Raw genomic sequence first — 14,802 nt, 5'->3', positions numbered from 1 at the left:
CTCGGAGGTGGAAGCTTTTGCCTTCCCTTTCCTCTTTCTAGAGGTTTCTCCGGCCTTAGGTGCCATAAATGGTTATGGAAAAACAAAAAGCAATGCTTTTACCACACCAAACTTAGAAGGTTTGCTCGTCCTCGACCAAAAGAAGAAAGAAGAGAGTAGAAGAAGAAGAAATGAAGGAGATGGAGATGGCTTTGTTATTCGGCCAAAGGGAGAAGTAGTGTTTAGGTTGTGGGAAAATGAGGAGGTGAAGATGGGTTTATATAGGGGTGGAGAGAGGGGTAGGGTTCGGCTATGGGAGGGTGGGTTTGATGAAGGATGGATGTGAGTGGTGAAGAGAAAGATGGGATTTGATAGGTGAGGGGTTTTTGGGGAAGAGGTGTTGAGGTGTGATGAGCGGATAATTTGTACGCTTTTTGGCATTGTTTTTAGTATGTTTTTAGTAGTTTTAGTTGAGTTCTTAGTATATTTTTATTAGTTTTTAGTTAAAATTCACTTTTCTGTACTTTACTATGAGTTTGTGTGTTTTTCTGTGATTTCAGGTATTTTCTGGCTGAAATTGAGGGACCTGAGCAAAAATCTGATTCAGAGACTGAAAAGGACTGCAGATGCTGTTGGATTCTGACCTCCCTGCACTCGAAGCGGATTTTCTGGAGCTACAGAAGCCCAATTGGCGCGCTCTCAACGGCGTTGGAAAGTAGACATCCTGGGCTTTCCAGCAATATATGATAGTTCATACTTTTCCCAAGATTTGATGGCCCAAACCGGCGTTCAAAGTCACCCTCAGAATTCCCAGCGTTAAACGCCGGAACTGGCACCAAAATGGGAGTTAAACGCCCAAACTGGCATAAAAGCTGGCGTTTAACTCCAAGAAGAGTCTCTGCACGAAAATGCTTCATTGCTCAGCCCAAGCACACACCAAGTGGGCCCGGAAGTGGATTTTTATGTCATTTACTCATCTTTGTACACCTTAGGCTACTAGTTTCCTATAAGTAGGACCTTTTACTATTGTATTTACATCTTCTGATCTTTGGAACCTTTTTCTTTAGATCTTTTGATCACTTTGGGAGGCTGGCCATTCGGCCATGCCTAGACCTTGTTCTTATGTATTTTCAACGGTGGAGTTTCTACACACCATAGATTAAGGTGTGGAGCTCTGCTGTACCTCGAGTATTAATGCAATTACTATTGTTCTTCTATTCGATTCCGCTTGTTCTTTGTCCAAGATATCACTTGTTCTTCAACTTGATGAATGTGATGATCCGTGACACTCATCATCATTCTCACCTATGAACGTGTGACTGACAACCACCTCCATTCTACCTTAGATTGGGTGAATATCTCTTGGATTCCTGATACACGATGCATGGTTGATCGCCTGACAACCGAGCGCTCGTCTGACGAACGAGCCAGCCATTCCGTGAGATCAGAGTCTTCGTGGTATAGGCAAGAACTGATGGCAGCATTCAAGAGAATCCGGAAGGTCTAACCTTGTCTGTGGTATTCTGAGTAGGATTCAATGATTGAATGACTGTGACGTGCTTCAAACTCCTAGCAGGCGGGGCGTTAGTGACAGACGTAAAAGAATCAATGGATTCTATTCCGGCCTGACCGAGAATCGACAGATGGATAGCCGTGCCGTGACAGGGTGCGTTGAACATTTCCACTGAGAGGATGGGAGGTAGCCACTGACAACGGTGAAACCCTTGCATAAGCTTGCCATGGAAAGGAGTAAGAAGGATTGGATGAAGACAGTAGGAAAGCAGCGAGACGGAAGGGAAGGCATCTTCATACGCTTATCTGAAGCTCTCACCAATGATATACATAAGTATCTCTATCTTTATCTTTATGTTTCATTCATCATCTATACCCATTTGAGTCTGCCTGACTAAGATTTACAAGGTGACCATAGCTTGCTTCATACCAACAATCTCCGTGGGATCGACCCTTACTCGCGTAAGGTTTATTACTTGGACGACCCAGTGCACTTGCTGGTTAGTTGTGCGAAGTTGTAGTGATCACGATTTCGTGCACCAAGGTGATTGGTGAATGGGTGAAGAAGAGAGAGAGTGGTGGGGTAGGTGGGGATCCTGTGGTGTCCACAGATCCTGAGGTGTCAAGGAAAATTCTTCCCTGTACCAAGTGGCGAGCAAAAATGCTCTCTATGCCAATTCTGGCGTTAAACGCCGGGCTGGTGCCCCTTTCTGGTGTTTAACGCCAGCTTCTTGCCCTTTCCTGGCGTTTAACGCCAGTCTGGTGCCCCTTTCTGGCATTAAACGCCCATTTACTGCCCTTACTGGCGTTTAAACGGCAGCAAGGTCTTCCTCCTGGGTGTGCTGTTTTTCTTTCTGTTTTTCATTCTGTGTTTGCTTTTTCAATTGATTTTGTGACTTCCTATGATCATCAACCTACAGAAAACATAAAATAACAAAGGAAAATTAGATAAATATAACATTGGGTTGCCTCCCAACAAGCGCTTCTTTAATGTCAGTAGCTTGACAGTGGGCTCTCATGGAGCCTTACAGATACTCAGAGCAATGTTAGAACCTCCCAACACCAAACTTAGAGTTTGACTGTGGGGGCTCTGTTTGACTCTGTTTTAAGAGAAGCTCTTCATGCTTCCTCGCCATGATAACAGAGGGATATCCTTGAGCCTTAAACACAAAGGATTTTTCATTCACTTGAATGATCAATTCTCCTCAGTCAACATCAATCACAGCCTTTGCTGTGGCTAGGAAGGGTCTGCCAAAGATGATGGATTCATCCATGCACTTCCCAGTCTCTAGGACTATAAAATCAGCAGGAATGTAATGGTCTTCAATTTTCACCAAAACATCCTCTACAAGTCCATAAGCTTGTTTTCTTGAATTGTTTGCCATCTCTAGTGAGATTCTTGCAGCTTGTACCTCAAAGATCCCTAGCTTCTCCATTACAGAGAGAGGCATGAGGTTTATGCTTGACCCTAGGTCATACAAAGCCTTCTTAAAGGTCATGGTGCCTATGGTACAAGGTATTGAGAACTTCCCAGGGTCCTGTCTCTTTTGAGGTAATTTCTGCCTAGACAAGTCATCCAATTCTTTGGTGAGCAAAGGGGGTTCATCCTCCCAAGTCTCATTAAATAACTTGTCATTTAGCTTCATGATTGCTCCAAGGTATTTAGCAACTTGCTCTTCAGTGACATACTCATCCTCTTCAGAGGAAGAATACTCATCAGAGCTCATGAATGGCAGAAGTAAATCCAATGGAATCTCTATGGTCTCAGTGTGAGCCTCAGATTCCCATGGTTCCTCATAAGGGAACTCATTGGAGGCCAGTGGACGTCCATTGAGGTCTTCCTCAGTGGTGATCACTGCCTCTTCCTCCTCTCTAAATTCGGCCATGTTGATGGCCTTGCACTCTCCCTTTGGATTTTCTTCTGTATTCCTTGGAAGAGTACTAGGAGGGAGTTCAGTAATTTTCTTGCTCAGCTGTCCCACTTGTGCCTCCAAGTTTCTAATGGAGGACCTTGTTTCACTCATGAAACTTTGAGTGGTTTTGATTAGATCAGAGACCATGGTTGTTAAGTCAGAGTGGCTCTGCTTAGAATTCTCTGTCTGTTGCTGAGAAGATGATGGAAAAGGCTTGCCATTGCTAAACCTGTTTCTTCCACCATTATTGTTGATGAAACCTTGTTGAGGTCTCTGTTGATCCTTCCATGAGAGATTTGGATGATTTCTCCATGAAGAATTATAGGTGTTTCCATAGGGTTCTCCCATGTAATTCACCTCTTCCATTGAAGGGTTCTCAGGATCAGAAGCTTCTTCTTCAGATGAAGCATCCTTAGTACTGCCTGGTGCAGCTTGCATTCCAGACAGACTTTGAGAGATCATATTGACTTGCTGAGTCAATATTTTGTTCTGAGCCTGTATGGCATTCAGAGTATCAATCTCAAGAACTCCTTTGTTCTGAATCGTCCCATTGTTCACAGGATTCCTTTCAGAAGTGTACATGAATTGGTTATTTGCAACCATTTCAATTAGTTCTTGAGCTTCTGCAGGCGTCTTCTTCAGATGAAGAGATCCTCCAGCAGAGCTATCCAAAGACATCTTGGATAGTTCAGACAGACCATCATAGAAGATACCTATGATGCTCCATTCAGAAAGCATGTCAGAAGGACACTTTCTGATCAATTGTTTGTATCTTTCCCAAGCTTCATAGAGGGATTCTCCTTCCTTTTATCTGAAGGTTTGGACTTCCATTCTAAGCTTACTCAATTTTTTAGGTGGAAAGAACTTTGCCAAGAAGGCATTGACTAGCTTTTCCCAAGAGTTCAGGCTTTCTTTAGGTTGTGAGTCCAACCAAATCCTAGCTCTGTCTCTTACAGCAAAAAGGAATAGCATAAGTCTGTAGACCTCAGGGTCAACCCCATTAGTCTTAACAGTGTCACAGATTTGCAAGAACTCAGCTAAAAACTGATGAGGATCTTCTAATGGAAGTCCATGGAACTTGCAATTCTGTTGCATCAGAGAAACTAATTGAGGCTTAAGCTCAAAGTTGTTTGCTCTAATGGCAGGGATAGAGATGCTTCTCCCATAGAAGTCGGGAGTAGGTGCAGTAAAGTCACCCAGCACCTTCCTTGCATTGTTGGCATTGTTGTTGTTTTCAGCTGCCATGGGTTCTTCTTCTTTGAAGATTTCTGTTAGGTCCTCTACAGAGAGTTGTGCCTTAGCTTCTCTTAGCTTTCGCTTCAAGGTCCTTTCAGGTTCAGGGTCAGCCTCAACAAGAATGCTTTTGTCTTTGCTCCTGCTCATATGAAAGAGAAGAGAACAAGAAAATATGGAATTCTCTATGTCACAGTATAGAGATTCCTTGAGGTGTCAGAGGAAAAGAAAAATAGAAGGAGATGTAGAAGAATTCGAACTTATCAAAAGAGATGGAGTTCGAATTGTTCATTGAGGAGGAGTGTTAGTCCATAAATAGAAGGATGTGAGAAGAGCGGAAGAAATTTTCGAAAATAAGTAAAAGATTTAAAAAAAAACAGTTTGAAAAATAGTAATTGATTTTCAAAAACTAAGAGTGGGAAAGAAATAAAGTGATTTGTGAAAAAGATTTTGAAATTAGAAATCAAAAAGATATGATTGAAAACTATTTTGAAAAAGATGTGATTAAAAAGATATGATTGAAAAGATATAGTTTTAAAAAGATATGATTGAGAAGATATGATTGAAAAACAATTTAAAACGATTTGATTTTAAAAATTAATGACTTGGCTAACAAGAAAAGATATGATTAAGACATTAAACCTTTCTCAACAGAAAAGGCAACATACTTGAAATATTGAATCAAATCATTAATTGATAGCAAGTATTTTTGAAAATGGAAAGAAATTGATTTTGAAAAAGATTTGATTGAAAATATATGATTTGAAAATGATTTGATTTTGAAAAATTTGAAAACTTGAAAAAAATTTTCATTAAAAACAAAATCTTCCCTCTTGTGCCATCCTGGCGTTAAATGCCCAGAATGGTGCACATTCTGGCGTTTAACGCCCAAAACACTACCCTTTTGGGCGTTAAACGCCCAACCAGGTACTCTGGCTGGCGTTTAAACGCCAGTTTACCTTCTTCACTGGGCGTTTTGAACGCCCAGCTTTTTCTGTATAATTCCTCTGCTGTATGTTCTGAATCTTCAATTCTCTGTATTATTGACTTGAAAAGACACAAATTAAAAATTTTTTGGATTTTTAATAATCAAAATGTAACTAAAATCAAATAACAATGCATGCAAGACACCAAACTTAGCAGTTTGTGTACCATTGACACTAACAAAATGAGAATGCATATGAGAAACAATAAAACACTCAAGACAAGAGAATTTAAAGATCAGAACAAGGAAATCATCAAGAACAACTTGAAGATTAATGAAGACACATGCATGAATTCGAAAAATGCAAGAAGAACAGAAACATGCAATTGACACCAAACTTAAAATGAGACACTAGACTCAACAAGAAGCATGAGAATATTTTTGGTTTTTATGATTTTGTAATTCTTTTGGATTTTTCAAAAATTAAGTGGAAAAGAAAATAAAGATATCAAAATTCTTAATGAGAACTCCAGGAATCATGCAATGTTAGTCTAAAGCTTTAGTCTAAAGAAATTAGACATGGCTAGCCAAGCTTCAGCAGGACATTGCATTCAAGAGCTAAATTGATGAAAATCAATCAGCTTTGGTGATGATAAGAACATCACCTTGAAACACTAGAATTCATTCTTAAGAACTCTGAAAAATACCTAATCTAAGCAACAAGATGAACCGTCAGTTGTCCAAACTCAAAACAATCCCCGACAACGGCGCCAAAAACTTGGTGCACGAAATTGTGATCTCTACTTTTCACAACTCAAACAGTCTCCGGTAATGGCTCCAAAGACTTGGTGCTCAATACCATGGTCTAAACATATTTTCACAACTTCGCACAACTAACCAGCAAGTGCACTGGGTCGTCCAAGTAATAAACCTTACGTGAGTAAGGGTCGATCCCACGGAGATTGTTGGTATCAAGCAAGCTATGGTCATCTTGTAAATCTCAGTCAGGCAGATTCAAATGGTTATGGATGATATATGAATAAAGCATAATATAGAGATAGAGATACTTATGTAATTCATTGGTGAGAATTTTAGATAAGCGAATAGAGATGCTTTGTCCCTTCCGTCTTTCTGCTTTCCTACTGTCTTCATCCAATTCTTCTTACTCCTTTCCATGGCAAGCTGTATGTTGGGCATCACAGCTGTCAGTGGCTACAATCCCGTCCTCTCAGTGAAAATGTACAACGCACCCTGTCACAGCATGGCTAATCATCTGTCGGTTCTCAATCAGGTTGGAATAGAATCCATTGATTCTTTTGCGTCTGTCACTAATGCCCAGCCTTCAGGAGTTTGAAGCTCGTCACAGTCATTCAATCATTGAATCCTACTCAGAATACCACAGACAAGGTTTAGATCATCCGGATTCTCTTGAATGCCGCCATCAATTCTAGCTTATACCACGAAGATTCCGATTAAGGGATCCAAGAGATAAACATTCAAACCTTGTTTGCTTGTAGAACGGAAGTGGTTGTCAGGCACGCGTTCATAAGTGAGAATGATGATAAGCGTCATATAATCATCACATTCATCAAGTTCTTGTGTGCGAATGAATATCTTGGAATAAGAATAAGCTGAATTGAATAGAAGAACAATAGTAATTGCATTAATACTCGAGGTACAGCAGAGCTCCACACCTTAATCTATGGTGTGTAGAAACTCCACCGTTGAAAATACATAAGAACAAGGTCTAGGCATGGCCGTGAGGCCAGCCCCAAAAATGTGATCAAAAGATTCAAAGATCTCAAGATTCCAAGATCCCAAAAATCCAATGATGAAAATACAATAGCAAAAGGTCCTATTTGTAGAGAACTAGTAGCCTAGGGTTTACAGAAATGAGTAAATGACATAAAAATCCACTTCCGGGCCCACTTGGTGTGTGATTGGGCTGAGCATTGAAGCATTTTCGTGTAGACACTTCTGTTGGAGTTAAACGCCAGCTTTTGTGCTAGTTTGGGCGTTTCACTCCCATTCTTGTGCCAGTTCCGGCGTTTAACGCCGGACAGTTCTGAGCTGATTTGGAACGCCAGTTTGGGCCATCAAATCTCTCGCAAAGTATAGACTATTATACATTGCTGGAAAGCCCAGGATGTCTACTTTCCAACGCCGTTGAGAGCGCGCCAATTGGGCTTCTGTAGCTTTAGAAAATATACTTCGAGTGCAGGGAGGTCAGAATCCAACAGCATCTGCAGTCCTTTTCAGTCTCTGAATCAGATTTTTGCTCAGGTCCCTCAATTCCAGCCAAAAAATACCTGAAATCACAGAAAAACATACAAACTCATAGTAAAGTCCAGAAAAGTGAATTTTAACTAAAAACTAATAAAAATATAGTAAAAACTAACTAAAACATACTAACAACATACTAAAAACAATGCCAAAAAGCGTATAAATTATCCGCTCATCAGCTCCCTAACCCAATGAAAGGGGTTTAGTTGTTCATAGCTCTAGGAATGAAAAATGGTAGAAAAGAAGAATCCATTCTAGAAGTACAGAAAAGTAAATATGCAGAGAGTAGTTCCCAAAAGTGCAAAGCTTCTCTCTAGTTCAAAACTACTCCTATATATACTACTCCTCATGATCTTCTAGTGAGTTCTTCAAGTCTTGGATGTGGGCTCTGGACCTTGAGTTGAAGCAATTCTCATCTTTAGCGGGCCCAGCTTGCAGAGAAATATGAATTAGGCTTGGACATTTAGTGAGATTAACGTTGGGTAACATTTTGGGTGCGAGAATGTTAGTGCCATTCACTTTTTCCACTAACGTTCCACCCTTATGTACACACGTTAATTCCAACGTTAGAAATCTTAACGTGAATACTAACGTTTCTTACTCAATCCTTGGCCAACGTTAATGGGACTCACCTTTCCCATTAACGTTGGCTTATGCCCCTTTTCGCAAAAGTTAATGGGAATCACTTTTCCCATTAACGTTGCTTGCCTCTTGCCCCTACGTTAGATCTCACATTAGCTTGGCTAACGTAGCTCTTAACGTGGGTATCTATCACCTTCGAGAGCGTTAGTGACACTCACCTTTGTCACTAACGCTCCAATTGCCTTAAGTCCCTACGTTAGAACCCACGTTAACTAAGTTAACATGGCTCTTAACGTAGTTATGAAGCCATCTCCCAACGTTAGTGACAAAAGTGAGTGTCACTAACGTTGGTTCTTTGAACCCAACTCCACGTTAACTTTCACGTTAACAATCTTAACGTGAGAGTTAACGTAGGCAATGCTAATGATCCAACGTTAGTGACAAAAGTGAGTGTTACTAACGTTGGCGTTGTTGATCCTCTTCCACGTTAGAGTTCACGTTAACTAAGTTAACGTGACTCTTAACGTGGGGCATTTCCTAGTTTCCCAACGTTAGTGGTGTTCACTTTTACCACTAACATTGAGGAGAAACGTTATTGGAGTTCATGTTTCTCGTTAACATAGAGTCCTCTTTTTCTTCTACGTTAAGTACCACGTTAACTTAGTTAACGTGGCTCTTAACGTAAGCTATGAATGGCTTCGCAGGCGTTATTGGTGATCACTTTTCTCATTAACGTTGCAAGCTCTTTGCCATCCCACGTTAGTAGTCACGTTAACTAAGTTAACGTGAATGCTAACGTGGTTCTTCCATGCTTTATTTGTCCTGAAATCAAGCAATTAAAGTGCGTCAAAGCTCTAGCCAAAGTCATGAGATTATGAATCATCAAGTTATCATGCAATTCTGGCAAAAATCTCATAAAATCATGCAAAATTCACAATAGTTGCTTGAATCAATATGTAAGTGTATTTTCACCCAAAACTTGCCTTATTCACTAAGAAAATGCATGAAACTACCCTAAAACAGTAAGGAAATGGTCAGTGAAACTGGCCTAGATGCCCTGGCATCACAACACCAAACTTAAAGCTTGCTTGTCCCTAAGCAAGTACTGAAGCATAAGAAAAATGAAATGAAAGAACAAGAAGATAAAATGGAAGTAGCATTCCTGGTTCATGGAGTTTCATGCATAGCAACTTAGGTTCTTTCCTTTTAGGTTTCAAGCCTTTATCAAATCCCTAGTCACTTACTTGATTGCTTCCCTGGAGACTTCTTTATTAGTGATCCTTCCTTCCTTTTCAACGTTTATTTATCTTTTTGCTAAGTGCTTTGTAAGAGGGCGACTCTTTATGATAAGCTTTCAGCCAACACTCCCAAAAAAGTTGGTTTTAGGGTGCTAGGTGTTAAGACACCCCTAAGGACTTACTCCCTCAAGTCTCTTTCCCTCATACATACACACCACAGGCACATGGTTTGTTATTCTTTCTTTCTTGAGACCTTGGTGTCCAGCATCTCTTTGGGTTACTAAGTGCTCTGTAGCAAAGGTTACTCTTGATAGTGGACTTTTAGCTGATAATCCCGGATTAGTTAACCCAAGTTACTAAGTGATAAGGCACCCCTAAGAGCTTATTCATCCAAGTATATCCCTTGTACATAGACACCATAGACACATGCCTCAATTTTGAAACCCTTGGTGCCTAGCATTGTTTCTTATTGTGTTCCTTTTCTTATTTTCAATTGTATTGCTCTTTTTCTTTTCTTGTTGGGATCTTATTGTTTAGCTAGACTCCAAGAATGTGTCTCAAACATAGAACTTAGGATGGATAGTTGCTTTCTTTCCTTTCTTGGTGAACCAACTTAGCTTACTAATCATCCTACCACAAACATTCAGAATGCACTTCACAAAATGACTCCACTCTTGTTCTTTCCATAACATTTTCTTTTAGATAAACTTAGAGAGATAAACATACAAGTAAGGAAAATGAAAGTGAGCATTCAAGGCATTAGGTTAGCACACTAGGATGTGAATAAGGAAGAACAAGTACAATATGCAGGTTTCATTCAATCAATTTTCACTTAGAGTTTTGGTATTTCGAGATGGTTTGATACAACCTCATGATATCTTCCTTGGCGTTATCATCCTAGCAATCACGTCCTTGTCTGTTTCCTTGGATAATGAGGTATGCTCATCCCCTGGGGTTGATTGGAATCCTGTAACACTATTGAAAGTTGCTTATTCTCTAAGCACTTGGAAAAGAGTTAGCATGCATGTGTATGTGTAAGCTTCTGAGCTTGGCTTGGTGTGTGAACACCAAACTTAGTTCCTTGCTTACCTTGACAAATTGGATGTATGTTGTGTGCTTTTTATTCTGAAACACTATGAATTAAAAAGACAATCTGTGTATTAAAGGCTAAGCCTCTGTCAAGTGAGTTCTCTAATTGCTAAAGCAATGCTTCATCATTAAGGGCTGCAATGCATTCTTAGGCTGGGCTTTTGGTGGGACACCAAACTTAGAGCCCTATATTCACCCTTGTATTATTTTTGGTGTGTAACACCAAACTTAGCTCTTCATACTATAGAGAACCCACTTTGACATTTTTATTAGAAGACCTATGAAAAGAAAATTACCTCAGGTTGGGTTGCCTCCCAACAAAGCACTTTTTTAGCGTTGCTAGCTCGACGATTCTTTCCTTAGTTGAGGTTATACTTCTGTTTGGGAGTCTCCCCCATGCTGCCCAAGTAATGTTTGAGTCTTTGTCCGTTCACAGTGAATCTTCTCTTTGAGCCTTCTTCCATTACTTCTATATGTCCATAGGGTGAGACTTTTGTGACTAGAAAGGGTCCGGACCATCTTGATTTGAGTTTCCCAGGAAAAAGTTTCAATCTAGAGTTGTAGAGAAGTACATGTTGCCCTTCTTCGAAACTTCTGGGTACCAAGTTGAGATCATGTTTCCTTTTTGCTTTTTCCTTATAGATCTTGGTGTTTTCATATGCTTGAGATCTGAATTCTTCCAATTCTTGAAGACGCATGACCCGTTTTTCACCAGCAGCGGTGCTATCTAGGTTCAGTGTTTTAAGGGCCTAGGAAGCCTTGTGTTCTAGCTCTAATGGCAAGTGACAAGCCTTACCATACACCAGTTGATATGGGGACATCCCAATTGGTGTTTTAAAGGCTGTCCTGTATGCCCAAAGGGCATCATCTAGCTTCTTTGCCCAGTCCTTTCTTGATATCCCCACAGTCTTTTCCAGAATCCTTTTCAACTCTTGGTTAGATATCTCTGTTTGCCCACTTGTGTGGGGATGATAAGGTGTGGCAACCTTATGCTTCACCCCATATCACAGGAGTAGGGCTTCCAATGGTCTATTGCAAAAATGACTCCCTCCGTCACTGATGAGGGCTCGTGGGACTCCAAACCTGGTGAAGATATTCCTTCGAAGAAAGTTCATGACTACCTTATTGTCATTAGTCGGAGTTGCCACTGCCTCCACCCACTTAGATACATAGTCTACTGCCACCAAGATAAACTTGTTTAAGTATGAAGGTGGGAATGGTCCCATGAAATCAATTCCCCATACATCAAACAGTTCAAGTTCTAGAATATATTACTGTGGCATTTCATTTCTCTTGGGTAGGTTGCTAGCCCTTTGGCATTCGTTGCAGCTTCTCACCAATTTCTTGGCATCCTTGAAAATAGTGGGCCAAAAGAACCCACATTGCAACACCTTTGCAGCAGTTCTTTCTCCTCCAAAGTGACCTCTGTAACTAGCACTATGGCAACCCCATAGGACCTTTCGTCCCTCTTCTTCTGAGATGCACCTCCTAAGGATTCCATCTGAGCATTTCTTAAAGTGATAGGGTTCATCCCATATGAAATACTTGGCATCATTGATGAGTTTCCTCCTTTGATATTTGTTGATTCCAGGAGGTAAGTCACCAGCTGCTTTAAAATTGGCAACATTCGCAAACCAAGGTGCTTTATGAATCATCATTAGCTGCTCATCTAGAAAAAATTCATTTACACTTGTATCATGGGCATCACCCTTCTCACAAGGGATTCTGGATAAATGGTCTGCCACTTTGTTCTCCACACCCTTTTTGTCTCTAATCTCAATGTTGAACTCCTGTAACAATAAAATCCATCTGATTAGTCTTGGTTTTGATTCTTGTTTAGCAAATAGATATTTGAGTGTTGTGTGATCAGTGAAAACAATAACTTTAGAGCCAATAAGATATGATCTAAATTTGTCAAATGCAAACACTATTGCCAGCAATTCCTTTTCAGTAGTAGTATAATTCCTTTGAGTATTGGTGCACAAAATTGTTGTTCATGTGTTAATATTCATTGCTTGTTCATTCCCTCGTAATGGCGCCAAAAACATGATGCCAACACCATGGTTTCTATATAATTTTTCCACAATTTCGCACAACTAACCAGCAAGTGCACTGGGTTGTCCAAGTAATAAACCTTACACGAGTAAGGGTCGATCCCACAGAGATTGTTGGTATGAAGCAAGCTATGGTCATCTTGTAAATCCCAGTCAGGAGGATAAAATTATGGAATTTAGAAAATCAAATATTATTAATAAAAATAAACAGAAAATAAAATAGGATAGAAATACTTATGTAAATCAATAGTGGGAATTTCATATAGGCGTATGGAGATGCTAGAATCCTTTCGAATCTCTACTTTCTTATTGCTTTCATCCAATCCTTCTTACTCCTTTCCATGGCAAGCTGTATGTAGGGCATCACCGTTGTCAATGGCTACATCCCATCCTCTCAGTGAAAATGGTCCTATGCTCTGTCACGGCACGGCTAATCATCTGTCGGTTCTCAATCAGGTTGGAATAGAATCCCTTGATTCTTTTGCGTTTGTCATCACGCCTAGCCTTCATAAGTTTGAAGCTCGTCACAGTCATTCAATCCCAGAATCCTACTCGGAATACCATAGACAAGGTTTAGACTTTCTGGATCCTCATGAATGCCGCCATCTATCTAACTTATACCACGAAGATTCTGTTGGAGAATCTAAGAGATATGCGTCCGGCCTAAGGTAGAACGGAAGTGGTTGTCAATCACGCGCGTTCATAGGTGAGAATGATGATGAGTGTCACGGATCATCACATTCATCAAAGTGTTGTGCAACGTATATCTTGGAATAAGAATAAAAGAGAATTGAATAGAAAGTAATAGTAATTGTATTGAAACTTGAGGTACAGCAGAGCTCCACACCCTTAATCTATGGTGTGCAGAAACTCCACCGTTGAAAATACATAAGTGAGAGGTTCAGGCATGGCCGAATGGCCAGCCCCCATGATCTGAGAACTAATCGTCCCCAAGATGTCAAATACATTAGTTAAATGTTCTATTTATAATAAACTAGCTCCGAGGGTTTACATGAGTAAGTAATTGATGCATAAATCCACTTCCGGGGCCCACTTGGTGTATGTTTGGGCTGAGCTTGATCAATCCATGAGCTGAGGCTTCTCTTGGAGTTGAACTCCGAGTTATGACGTGTTTTGGGCGTTCAACTCCGGATCATGACGTTTTTCTGGCGTTTAACTCCAGACAGCAGCATGTACTTGGCGTTCAACGCCAAGTTACGTCATCAATTTCAGAATAAAGTATGAACTATTATATATTGCTGGAAAGCCCTGGATGTCTACTTTCCAACGCCGTTGAGAGCGCGCCAATTGGAGTTCTGTAGCTCTAGAAAATCCATTTCGAGTGCAGGGAGGTCAGATTCCAACAGCATCAGCAGTCCTTTTGTCAGCCTTTTTCAGAGTTTTGCTCAAGTCCCTCAATTTCAGCCAGAAATTACCTGAAATCACAGAAAAACACACAAACTCATAGTAAAGTCCAGAAATGTGAATTTAACATAAAAACTAATGAAAACATCCCTAAAAGTAGCTTGAACTTACTAAAAACTACCTAAAAACAATGCCAAAAAGCGTATAAATTATCCGCTCATCACAACACCAAACTTAAATTGTTGCTTGTCCCCAAGCAACTGAAAATCAATTAGGATAAAAAGAAGAGAATATACTATAAATTCCAGAGTATCAATGAATATTAATTATAATTAGATGAGCGGGACTTGTAGCTTTTTGCTTCTGAATAGTTTTGGCATCTCACTTTTTCCTTTGAAGTTTAGAATGATTGGCTTCTCTAGGAACTTAGAATTTCGGATAGTGTTATTGACTTTCCTAGTTAAGCATGTTGATTCTTGAACACAGCTACTTATGAGTCTTGGCTGTGGCCCTAAGCACTTTGTTTTCCAGTATTACCACCGGATACACAAATGCCACAGACACATAACTGGGTGAACCTTTTCAGATTGTGACTTAGCTTTGCTAAAGTCCCCAGTTAGTGGTGTCCA

The sequence above is a fragment of the Arachis stenosperma genome, chromosome 2 (genome assembly GCF_014773155.1).
Source record: "Arachis stenosperma cultivar V10309 chromosome 2, arast.V10309.gnm1.PFL2, whole genome shotgun sequence".
Lineage (NCBI taxonomy): Eukaryota > Viridiplantae > Streptophyta > Magnoliopsida > Fabales > Fabaceae > Arachis > Arachis stenosperma.
The sequence above is the reverse complement of the archived record's forward strand: the minus strand, read 5'-3'. Positions refer to the sequence as shown.